The sequence below is a fragment of the Procambarus clarkii genome, chromosome 15 (genome assembly GCF_040958095.1).
Source record: "Procambarus clarkii isolate CNS0578487 chromosome 15, FALCON_Pclarkii_2.0, whole genome shotgun sequence".
Taxonomy (NCBI): Eukaryota; Metazoa; Arthropoda; class Malacostraca; order Decapoda; family Cambaridae; genus Procambarus; species Procambarus clarkii.
The window spans coordinates 7,747,911-7,760,297 of record NC_091164.1 but is presented as its reverse complement, the minus strand read 5'-3'; the positions used below and the strand labels follow the sequence as shown (position 1 = coordinate 7,760,297).

The 12,387-nt window shown below is 43.5% G+C and overlaps 2 long non-coding RNA genes across 2 annotated transcripts; both read left to right on the top strand.

Annotated features, from left to right (window-relative positions):
- Positions 1-334: 334 nt before the first annotated feature.
- Positions 335-2,151, top strand: LOC123759105 (uncharacterized). Its single transcript, XR_006773002.2, has 2 exons — positions 335-468; positions 1,519-2,151. It is a non-coding gene; the product is annotated as an uncharacterized lncRNA (long non-coding RNA).
- A 6,777-nt stretch (positions 2,152-8,928) lies between these two features.
- LOC123759106 (uncharacterized) lies at positions 8,929-10,763 on the top strand. Its single transcript, XR_011228598.1, has 2 exons — positions 8,929-9,017; positions 10,112-10,763. It is a non-coding gene; the product is annotated as an uncharacterized lncRNA (long non-coding RNA).
- The last annotated feature ends 1,624 nt before the right edge of the window (positions 10,764-12,387 follow it).

Sequence of the window (12,387 nt, the reverse complement as noted above, 5' to 3'; positions counted from 1 at the left end):
TAATTAGTGCTAATTAGTTACGCCATTAAGAAGATGAGATAATGGAGCGAGTATAAGGTTTGCTCAGAACAGTATGATAAGAAGTCTAATAGGCAGCTTTTGCAGTGTTTATACGTAGTTGACTATTATAATTCTGATTTATTATTGTTATTAGTAACTGAGTGAGCGTGGAGTTACCAGTGTGAGGCCTCGTCCGGAGGGCTGTTGTTGACCGTCTTACGGAGGGGAGATGGACAACATCTCCACGTTGAAGGAGATCCAAGGATATCCTTATCTTATATCCTTGTTGATGGCGGCATCCTCAGATTTTTCCTTGTTGCATGTTTTGTCTGAAAACGTTTTGTGGTGAGTGATGGAATGTGTAGGTGTGCGAGGGTGTATATAATCTCTTGCAACCTGCTCTCTCAAGACACTCTCCTCCTGCTGCTGCCGCTGGCTCCTCCTTGACACACTCCTTCCAGAGACATGGTGAGTCTTCAGACGCCTGTTGCTTGTACATGTTACATATGTTGCTTGAAGATGTTACATCTGTTGCTTGAAGATGTTACATCTGTTGCTTGAAGATGCTACAGCTGTTGCTTGTAGCTGTTACACCTATTGCTTGAAGATGTTACATCTGTTGCTTGAAGATGTTACATCTGTTGCTAGTAGCTGTTACACCTAATGCTTGAAGATGTTATATCTGTTGCTTGAAGATGTTACATCTGTTACTTGTAGCTGTTACACCTACTGCTTGAAGATGTTACATCTGTTGCTTGAAGATGTTACATTTGTTGCTTGAAGATGTTACATCTGTTACTTGTAGCTGTTACACCTATTGCTTGAAGATGTTACATCTGTTGCTTGAAAATGTTACATCTGTTGCTTGAAGATGTTACATCTGTTGCTTGAAGATGTTACATCTGTTGCTTGAAGATGTTACATCTGTTACTTGTAGCTGTTACACCTACTGCTTGAAGATGTTACATCTGTTGCTTGAAGATGTTACATCTGTTGCTTGAAGATGTTACATCTGTTGCTTCAAGATTTTACATCTGTTGCTTGAAGATGTTACATTTGTTGCTTGTAGATGTTACATCTGTTGCTTGAAGATGTTACACCTGATGCTTGAAGATGTTACATCTGTTGCTTGAAGATGTTACACCTGATGCTTGAAGATGTTACATCTGTTGCTTGAAGATGTTACACCTGATGCTTGAAGATATTACACCTGTTTCTTGTTGACGCACAATTTATGTCTGATGACGTGACATCTGTTCCCTGAAGACTTAACACCTATTACTTGTGTAGGACTCTCACACTGCTGCTGGGAAGGAAAATATGGAAAGGGTTGGGGGTGGGGGGGTATGAGGAATGTAAGAGCGGAACTCTCAGTGGTTTGGTGGAACAAGCCTATAAACCAAAGTCCTATATAGAGGTCTATCTCTATATAGGTAGAGTCTTCTCATTGCCGATCTCCAGTGCACCTTAAAGAGTCCTCACTGAAGTCCCCTTCTACTTCTCTCTCTCCCACCATAGGCCTCCTACACCTGGTGTCTGCTGCTGGCGGCGCTGCTGGTGGTGATGTTGGTGACCGTACCCGCAGCCGCAGCTCCGCAAGACTTCAGAGGCGGCTTCTTCCGGCGTGCCAACCCCTTCCTGCAGGGAGACGTCTGGGGCAGAATTTTACATGATAACAGCTTCGAGGTCGGTAATTTTGGATATGACAGCCCCGAGTGGTTCGGACTGGGGTACTCCGGCTAGACCAGGCCAGCTTCCAAAGGCTACTACAGGCCGCTACAGGTAGCTACAGGCCGCCACAAGAAGGAAACTAATAAATGCTACGGGGTCTTACAATCAGACAATAATAAGATATCTGAAATGTTTGCCACCTTTTCATCCTGTGTTTTGGTGTTGTGCTTAATACATGAGGCTATTAAGGCCACAACCATGGCTTACTGACCACCCAGCAAGTATACTGTAGTCCTGAACATAGTCCAGGACTAAACTAAACTCTCAAGTGTATATTCACCGAGAAGTGGTGTATACCTCTCGATGTATACTGTATGTCCGTTCTGAACTGATACAATGATCATTATATTTCTAATGTCTTCCTTCTCTATAATATATGTTTCTGCAATTTATTTATATTAAAATGTATTCTCTGTTCCATACTGTATTTACTATTTAATCCTGAGGTATCATAATTTCCAGTCATTCTGTAAAGAAATTTTCTTCATAAATTTGATCTAAAGTTAATAGATATTAAATCATCGTCTGTCTGCGTATCCAGCCGTCGTGGCCCAAGAAAGATCATAATCAGTGTTCCAGCTCCTGAGCCCTGCCTCAAGTGACGATTATTTTTTTCATAAGTTACAGCGGCATTAAAAGGTTATAGTACAGTATCCGATGATTCGATCACCATATTCTGTGTTAATTAAAGACATTTCAAACCATCATGTTCAGGGGTAACTCTAGGAACCACAGGGGACCATCATAACCCACGAATATCAGGTTCTAAGACAGATCTCAGGACTATATAGGGTTGGCTGTAGTTGTGAGAATGCATACATGTTATGGGGTATTGTGGCTGAGTGGATTGCGCTCGGGGTTCATAGTCCGAATGGTTCGGGTTCAATTCCCAGCGGAGACAAATTTATTTATTTATTTATTTATTTATTTATTTATTTAAATATAAGAAGGTACATTGGGTTTGAGAGAATACATAGCATAGTATTTACAATCTTGTTAAGCCACTAGTACGTGCAGCGTTTAGGGTAGGTCCTTAATCTGACAGATAATTTTAAGTAGGTAAATTCTAGCAGAATTAATACAATGATAACAGATACATTGCAAGAAAAAAATGAGATAAGAGAGATTAGTAAGTATAGTAAAGCACATTGGTATATTAAAGCTCTGATTGATTACATTGGCAACTTGATTGATAATTTAAACAAGATTAATAAACACCATACAGCAGATTGATAGCACATATAAGAAGACAGCAATGATCACAATGGTAAATGGGCAGAGTGTTTTTCCCCTGATGCCCTGTTCACCTAGCAGTAAATAGGTACCTGGGAGTTAAACATCTATTACGGGCTGCTTCCTGGTGATGTGTGTGTGTGTGTGTTTGTGAGCGTGTGTTAGAAAGAAATATATATATAGTAGATATAATAGAGAAAAATAGATTTGCTAGAAAGGCGGGGTCCAAGAGCTAAATAGCTCGATTCTGCAGACAAAAATAGAAAATAGGGAAATACATACATATCATACGATCACAATTCAGAGACACATGGAGTCTGTGTTGAACCAACACGTTCTTCGGCACAAAGCCTCAACACCAAGTCTCCTGGAGACACCCGCAGATCCAAGCACTGGCACCAGCTTGACCTGATTCTTACCAGGCGAGCAAGTCTACCCAGCGTCAAGATTACGCGTAGCTACCAGAGTGCTGTCTGTGACACCGACCACTCCTTGGTATGTAGCAGGGTCAAGATGCAAACAAAAAAGATTCACCGCTCGAAAGAGGAGGGCAGACCTCGCATGGACACCAGCATGACCCGCAATCAGGACAAGGTGGAAGATTTTGCACGTGTGGTCGAGGAAGCTCTCCCTGGTCCGGCCGGGGCCAATGCCCGCATAATCTGCACGAATTTTGGTCGAATGCGTCCTTCAGCTGCTGCAGACGTCTGACATCAGGTACCTGCATAAAAATCTGCAGCAGCTGATGGAAGCTGCTGACGTCTGCAGCAGCTGAAGGAGGCATTCGAGCAAAATTCGGTCTGGAGTGGCCTCTCCAGGGCGCAAAGCCAGGGTGGGTTGTTATGGGGGAGGAGCTGTTACCCAAGCAGCTGGTCCCCCCCCCCCACTCTCCACGGCGCTGAAAGTCTCCAATGAAAAGGCAAAGAACTTGATTGACTTTGGACATCAGAACATATTTGCAAACAACAATAATAATAATGATAAGAATTATTCTTATTATTATTATTACTGTTTGCAAATATGTTCTGATGTTCAAATCCACTCAAGTTCTTTCTTTAAGACAACCTGTAATTTAGCTATTTTGTACCACATAATAGATTAGCTACCTTATGTTCAAGAACTTTTTGACCTTGAATGTCGTGTGCAGCTTGGATGACAAGCTGCGAGAATGACCGTCTAAGCTTTTACATTGACTGTCACGTCTTGTGTCATGACAAACACCGGGAACACGTCCAACACGTTAAGGGACTTGTGGGGCTATGGCCGGTGGAGTCACTCCTCAACACTGTTGCTTCAGAGGCTTGTCAACCTTCTGCAGGTGGAGGAATTCCTTTCCCCCTCCCTGAGAGCGATTCCCAGGCTCTGGGAGATCATACCTTCCCTGAGAGCACTTCCCGGACTCTGGGGGGAGATTCATCCCGTCCCTCAGAGCTCTTCCAGGACTTTGAGAGATTTATCCCCTCCGTGAGAGCGCTTCTCCGGGCTCTTGAGTGCTCTCAGCACTGCGTGTTGAGCTGACAGACATGAAGTGGCGTCACCTGCGTTTGTATAACGTTTAAGATCACTGTGGGAGAGTCGGGGCTTGAATGAGTGGTGTTGCAGCATTTGTTCACCTCGGGCCGTTGTTCCCGTCTAGTCCCACGGTGATGCGTGTGCTGAGTGAGTCCGCACGCGGGGGTCATTGGGCTTTTACGGACTATACCTGCCCAAGGCCCTTCCTTGAGTCTGGGCACACGCGCACACACACGCACGCACACACTGAACTCATGAAAGACAAAGGTAGAGGAATCATATCGTTTAAATTTTGGCCCAGAGGGTGAGTTTGTCGATGAGCGCCACTTGTAGTGTGAGAGAACATGGCGGCCTGTCAGCGTGTTCGACACCCCCTCACTCACTGGAAGAAACCCCACTGGTTGTTCTCGAGAGAGCTGGAGAACGAGGGCACTCGGGCACTGCCAGGAACCTCTCCTAGTACACAATTATACTCTCTGCCTGTTTGTCTGGAGCTGGGAGGCTAGATGCTGGGCCAGATGCTGGGGCTAGCCTCACCCAAATTGACAGAGAGAATGGTCTGGTGTCCGGGATGAACATAGGCTGCTTCAGGTCGCCAGAATTTAAAACGGCACAGTGTGTTAGGCTCACATTCAGACCCCCACGACGATTTTTGGCAATGTCCGCCAGTATACCTATGAAATTATTTTGAAAAAATGTATCTTTGGTTTAAGAAAACTACACACAATTATTCACAGATTTCTGGATATTAACAAAATTCCTATTGAAACCAAGACAAATAATCCAATAAAACACGTAAATAAAATGTTGAAAATTTCCTTACCATAGAAAGCTGAAGACTAACCTACAAATTAGAAAGGGGAAACTATTATGGAGAGGAAGAAAGGAGCCAGCAGGAGGAACCAGCAGGAGGAGCCAGCAGCAGGAGCCAGCAGGAGGAGCCAGCAGGAGGGGCCAGCAGGAGGAGCCAGCAGGAGGAGCCAGCAGGAGGAGCCAGTAGGAGGAGAATGTCTTGAGAGAGCAGGTTGAGAGGGGTCACGTCACGTGAACTGAAGATACCACCAACACGGAAACATAAGTTTCCTTGTTTTGTTTCCGTATTATTTTCCGATTTTCGTTGTTGTTGTTGATTTGTTTTAGCTTAAGGATGAAAAATAGGTTTGAAATGGAGTGAAGTTCTATCTGAAAGTTTCTCACTAAACAAATCAGGTCAAATATGGAGCTGAGTTTAATATTTTGTTATTGGCTATTTTGTTATTAGACTTGTTATTTGCTTAATATTTTATGAATTAACTGTTGAGAGACTTATCTCTATGTAGAGCTCCGTAATGAGGAAAGGGGTCTGCATAGGCTGAGGCGCGCGTCTGGGGTTAGTCAGGACGCTGGTTCGATTCCCTGTCCTGCTCCAAAGATATTCAGTCTAGATATACGCCTTTTCATTCACTTGGGCCATTGGAGCTTCGATACGGGACCACAAAAGCGGTAAGGATCTTCTAGTATTATGATGATCTCGTTCTGTTGGCACCAACTACCATGGCAAACATTTATTGAGATATGAGGAGTCGAATACAACCTAACGCTCAATCCTGGCAAATGTTTTGTAATTTATTTGAACTCACTGGACACGTTTGGACATCGTGATGCTTGATCCAAAGTTATTTAATAATCAACGTCTCAGCTGACATGTCTGCGAACTATTAAACCTACGGAATGCAGACCTTGGTGAAGTTAAATTTAAGTCGCTTCATGGGATCAGGTCTGTGGACCAGTCCTCAGGCCAGGGTTGTAAAAGCTTCGGCCGTACAACGAGACGCATTGATCAGCTTCGACCTGTCGTGTATTGAAAACAGCCCGTCCTAATAAACAAAGGCTAAAGTCCATTCCATGCACCCGCCATACCCCCGTTTTATGAATGAAAAACGGTTTACACACGACTCACGACAGTCGCGTGTAAACCGTTTTTTTTCATTCCAGCTCGTCCTTTAAACAAAGACCCAAAAGTGATTCTATGCACCCGCCAAACCCCCTGTTTATGAATGAAAAACGGTTTACGTACAACCCGTCCTCAACTCAAGTCCATTACATCGAGCGGTCGACCCCTCAGAAGCATTCATAAATTTTTACATGCTGTTCATTCAAAACGGGAATTTTCTCAAATATAAATTAATATCATAATATATTAGCAATTTGTGCATATATAGGCATAGGTTAGGTTAAGTGTTTAGGTTCTGTTGGGGATTATTTGTATTTGTAGGACGTGGGTGAAGCATTTACAGCGTAGTGCTTCGAAAAAAATTCATCAGTGAACCACTTGTCCCAGAAGTGTTCGATGGAAATCATTTGCCTGGTCCTCGACCAGGCCTCCTTGTTACTGGACTGGTCAACGAAGGTGGTGATTGTTTGTCAATATTCTGCCTGGTTTGCCGCTCTGGTAAGTTTTGTAGTTGTAAACAATCCTCTTTGAGATGGTGGGATGATTGCAAATTGTATTCTGGTGTATTGTATATGCCAGTGAAAAATATTTGGGTGTAGCGGGTGGGAGAGGAAGTGGTCAGGAGGGGGGGGGGGGAGAGGGGTGTGTAAGGGTCACACACCCCTCATCAGGGGCCAGATTCACGAAGCAGCTACGTAAGTACTTACGAACGTGTACATCTTTCCTCAATCTTTGACGGCTTTGTTTACATCTATTAATCAATTTGCAAGCATGAAATCTTTCCAATCAACTGTTGTTATTATTATAAACAGCCTCCTTGTGCTTCGGAGCTCATTAACTGTTTAATAATTGTAATCAAAGCCGCTAAATATTGAGAAAAGATGTACACGTTCGTAAGTGCTTGCGTAAGTGCTTTCGTGAATCTGGCCCTAGGGCAGTTGGATAGAAGTGTGGGAGGGGGGGGGGCAGGGGGCAGGGGGTAGGGGGAGGTTATTACGGGTAAGGGGGCCAGGAAGATTCAAGGAGGGAATAATAATAATAATAATAATAATAATAATAATAATAACAACAATAATAATAATAATAATAATAATAATAATTTATTTAGGAAAGTACGTACGTAGTTGCAGAGTTACAGTACAAACATTCTGTTTGATTTAAAGATAGAGGTAGTACATATAATACCTAAAGCCACTAGTACGCATAGCGTTTCGGGCAAATAGGCCAAGTGGGTAGGAGCAGCATAGAGGGCAGGGTGATGGAACAGGACCATAAAGGGTAATGCGATATGAATAATGCATTGAGGGAAGAAAAGGTTGGGCCTGAGAATAGAGGTGAGAAGGCAGAGGTAATAAAGAGGGTGAAAGGAATCTTTATTTGCTAGACATATTTTAACAAAAAAAAAAATACGTAAAAAATGCAACAAAGACAATACTTATCTGAACAAAATATGGAAAGAAAAATGCAGGAAGCCATGTAAATTGTCAACCACACGTCCCTGGAAATAAACATTCCATCCACCTTCCTTATCACGACTACTCAATAGCAAGGTCGATAGAGCTTCGACCTCACACACGCGTGGGGTCCACGGTCCGAGTCTCCTAGAGCCCAGGTGAATGGTAGTGTAACGTACGATTATGTTACGTTGTTGGGAAGATTAGATACACAGTGTTTAGTGAGTTTCATATTTATTTAGTAGTCTTGATTACAGTAGTCGGTTGGTGACATTGTCGTATACGTTCAGACGAAGCTTGGAGCAGAGCAGAGAGCTGAGTGAGGCCAAAGTCGCGGAGCTCTCTGTGGGAGAGCGTGGCGGCTCGATTGGAGAACCGTGAGTGTCTGAACTCACGGGGAGCGTGAGCATTGTAGCTTGATGCAGTCGTAGTGTGCTGTCTGCTCTGTGTTGAAGGTTGTAGTGTCTTAGGGTCAATTAGTACACGCCGAGTGCTACATTCTTGAGGTTGAAGAGGTGAGGTAAATCCAAAGTGTCTGTACTGGAGTTATCTGAATCACTGGAAATTGTACTGTTGTCTATTCTCATATCACTTCCTTATATTTGGTGACTAGCACCTCACCTTTCTCCACTAGGATAGGAGGATGGGAGAACTGTTAACTGTAATTAGGTAAGAGATTATAGCTTCTGTAATTAGTGCTAATTAGTTACGCCATTAAGATGATGAGACAAAGGAGCGAGTATAAGGTTTGCATACTACAGTATGAAAAGAAGCCTAATAGGCAGCTTTTGCAGTGTTTATACGTAGTTGACTATTATAATTCTGATTTATTATTGGTATTAGTAACTAAGTGAGCGTGGAGTTACCAGTGAGAGGCCTCGTCCGGAGGGCTGTTGTTGACCGTCTTACGGAGGGGAGATGGACAACAGCTCCACGTTGATCCAAGGATATCTTTATCTTATATCCTTGGTGATGGCGGCATCCTTAACTCAGATTTTTCCTTGTTGCATGCTTTGTCTGAAAACGTTTTATGGTGAGTGATGGAATGTGTTGGTGTGCGAGGGTGTATATAATCTCTTGTAACCTGCTCTCTCAAGACACTCCTCCTGCTGCTGCCGCTGGCTCCTCCTTGACACACTCCTTCCAGAGACATGGTGAGTCTTCAGACGCCTGTTGCTTGTACATGTTACATCTGTTGCTTGAAGATGTTACATCTGTTGCTTGAAGATGTTACATCTGTTGCTTGAAGATGTTACATCTGTTGCTTGAAGATGTTACATCTGTTGCTTGAAGATGTTACATCTGTTACTGGTAGCTGTTACACCTATTGCTTGAAGATGTTACGTCTGTTGCTTGAAGATGTTACATCTGTTGCTTGAAGATGTTACATCTGTTGCTTGTAGATGTTACATCTGTTGCTTGTAGATGTTACATCTGTTGCTTGAAGATGTTACACCTGATACTTGAAGATGTTACATCTGTTGCTTGAAGATGTTACACCTGATGCTTGAAGATGTTACATCTGTTGCTTGAAGATGTTACACCTGATGCTTGAAGATGTTACATCTGTTGCTTGAAGATGTTACATCTGTTGCTTGAAGATGTTACATCTGTTGCTTGAAGATGTTACATCTGTTGCTTGAAGATGTTACATCTGTTGCTTGAAGATGTTACATCTGTTACTTGTAGCTGTTACACCTATTGCTTGAAGATGGTACATCTGTTGCTTGAAGATGTTACATCTGTTGCTTGAAGATGTTACATCTGTTGCTTGTAGATGTTACATCTGTTGCTTGTAGATGTTACATCTGTTGCTTGAAGATGTTACACTTGATGCTTGAAGATGTTACTTCTGTTGCTTGAAGATGTTACACCTGATGCTTGAAGATGTTACATCTGTTGCTTGAAGATGTTACACCTGATGCTTGAAGATATTACACCTGTTTCTTGTTGACGCACAGTTTATGTCTGATGACGTGACATCTGTTCCCTGAAGACTTAACACCTATTACTTGTGTAGGACTCTCACACTGCTGCTGGGAAGGAAAATATGGAAAGGGTTGGGGGTGGGGGGGTATGAGGAATGTAAGAGCGGAACTCTCAGTGGTTTGGTGGAACAAGCCTATAAACCAAAGTCCTATATAGAGGTCTATCTCTATATAGGTAGAGTCTTCTCATTGCCGATCTCCAGTGCACCTTAAAGAGTCCTCACTGAAGTCCCCTTCTACTTCTCTCTCTCCCACCATAGGCCTCCTACACCTGGTGTCTGCTGCTGGCGGCGCTGCTGGTGGTGATGTTGGTGACCGTACCCGCAGCCGCAGCTCCGCAAGACTTCAGAGGTGGCTTCTTCCGGCGTGCCAACCCCTTCCTGCAGGGAGACGTCTGGGGCAGAATTTTACATGATAACAGCTTCGAGGTCGGTAATTTTGGATATGACAGCCCCGAGTGGTTCGGACTGGGGTACTCCGGCTAGACCAGGTTAGCTTCCAAAGGCTACTACTGGCCGCTACAGGTAGCTACAGGCCGCTACAGGTAGCTACAGGCCGCCACAAGAAGGAAACTAATAAATGCTACGGGTCTTACAATCAGACAATAATAAGATATCTGAAATGTTTGCCACCTTTTCATGCTGTGTTTTGGTGTTGTGCTTAATACATGAGGCTATTAAGGCCACAACCATGGCTTACTGACCAGCCAGCAAGTATACTGTAGTCCTGAACATAGTCCAGGACTAAAGTAAACTCTCAAGTGTATATTCACCGAGAAGTGGTGTATACCTCTCGGTGTATACTGCATGTCCGTTGTGAACTGATACAATGATCATTATATTTCTAATGCCTTCCTTCTCTATAATATATGTTTCTGCGATTTATTTATATTAAAATGTATTCGCTGTTCCATACTGTATTTACTACTTAATCCTGAGGTATCATAATTTCCAATCATTCTGTAAATAAATTAGCTTCATAAATTTGATCTAAAGTTTATAAATATTTAATCATGGTCTGTCTGCGTATCCAGCCGTCGTGGTCCAAGAAAGATCATAAACTAAATCAGTGTTCCAGCTCTTGAGCCCTGCTTCTAGAGACGAATATTTTTGTTCATAAGTTACAGCGGCATTAAAAGGTTATAGTACAGTATCCCATGATTCGATCACCACATTCTGTGTTAATTAAAGACATTTCAAACCATCATTTTCAGGGGTAACTCTAGGAACCACAGGGGACCATCATAACCCACGAATATCATGGTTCTAAGACAGATCTCAGGACTATATAGGGTTGGCCTGTAGTTGTGAGAATGCATACATGTTATGGTGTCTTGTGGCTGAGTGGATTGCGCTCGGGGGTCATAGTCCGAATGGCCCGGGTTCAATTCCCAGCAGAGACAAATGGGCAGAGTTTTTACCCCTGATGCGCCTGTTCACCTAGCAGCAAATAGGTACCTGGGAGTTAGACATCTATTACGGGTTGCTTCCTGGGGGATGTGTGTGTGTGTGTGTGTGTGTGTTTGTTAGCGTGTGTTAGAAAGATATATATGTAGTAGATATAATAGAGGAAAAATAGATTTGCTAGAAAGGCGGGGTCCAAGAGCTAAATAGCTCGATTCTGCAGACAAAAATAGTAAATAGGGAAATACATAAATATCATACGCTCACAATTCAGAGACACATGGAGGTCTGTGTTGAACCAACACGTTCTTCGGCACAAAGCCTCAACACCAAGTCTCCTGGAGACACCCGCAGATCCAGGCACTGGCACCAGCTTGACCTGATTCTTACCAGACGTGCAAGTCTACCCAGCGTCAAGATTACGCGTAGCTACCAGAGTGTTGTCTGTGACACCGACCACTCCTTGGTATGTAGCAGGGCCAAGATGCAAACAAAGAAGATTCACCGCTCAAAAAAGGAAGGCAGACCTCGCATGGACACCAGCATGACCCGCAATCAGGACAAGGTGGAAGATTTTGCACGTGTGGTCGAGGAAGCTCTTCCTGGTCCGGCCGGGGCCAATGCCCGCATAATCTGCACGAATTTTGCTCGAATGCCTCCTTCAGCTGCTGCAGACGGCTGCCATCAGGAACCTGCATAAAAATCAGCAGCAGCTGAAGGAGGCTGCTGATGTCTGCAGCAGCTGAAGGAGGCATTCGAGCAAAATTCGTTGTTAAGTTTCACTTACGAGATGGAGAGTGATGGGAAGCTGCCCTTTCTAGATGTAACAGTCACAGAAAGGAATGGTGGCTTCCACACTGCAGTCTACACTAAGGAAACAAACATAGGAATGTGCCTTAATGCCAATAGCAACTGACCAGATAGGTACAAGAGGAGTGTTGTCAACACTTACTTAGAACAGGCTCTCACTCACAGCTCTTGTTGGAAGCAGGTCGATGAAGAACTCTGTAGGGTAAGGCAGGTCCTAGTCAACAATGGCTTCTCTAACGGTTATGTTGAAGACGCCATTAAAAGAAAGGTGAAACACCATGCAACCTCTGAAGAATCAACTAACACAACACTTGTACCCCCTA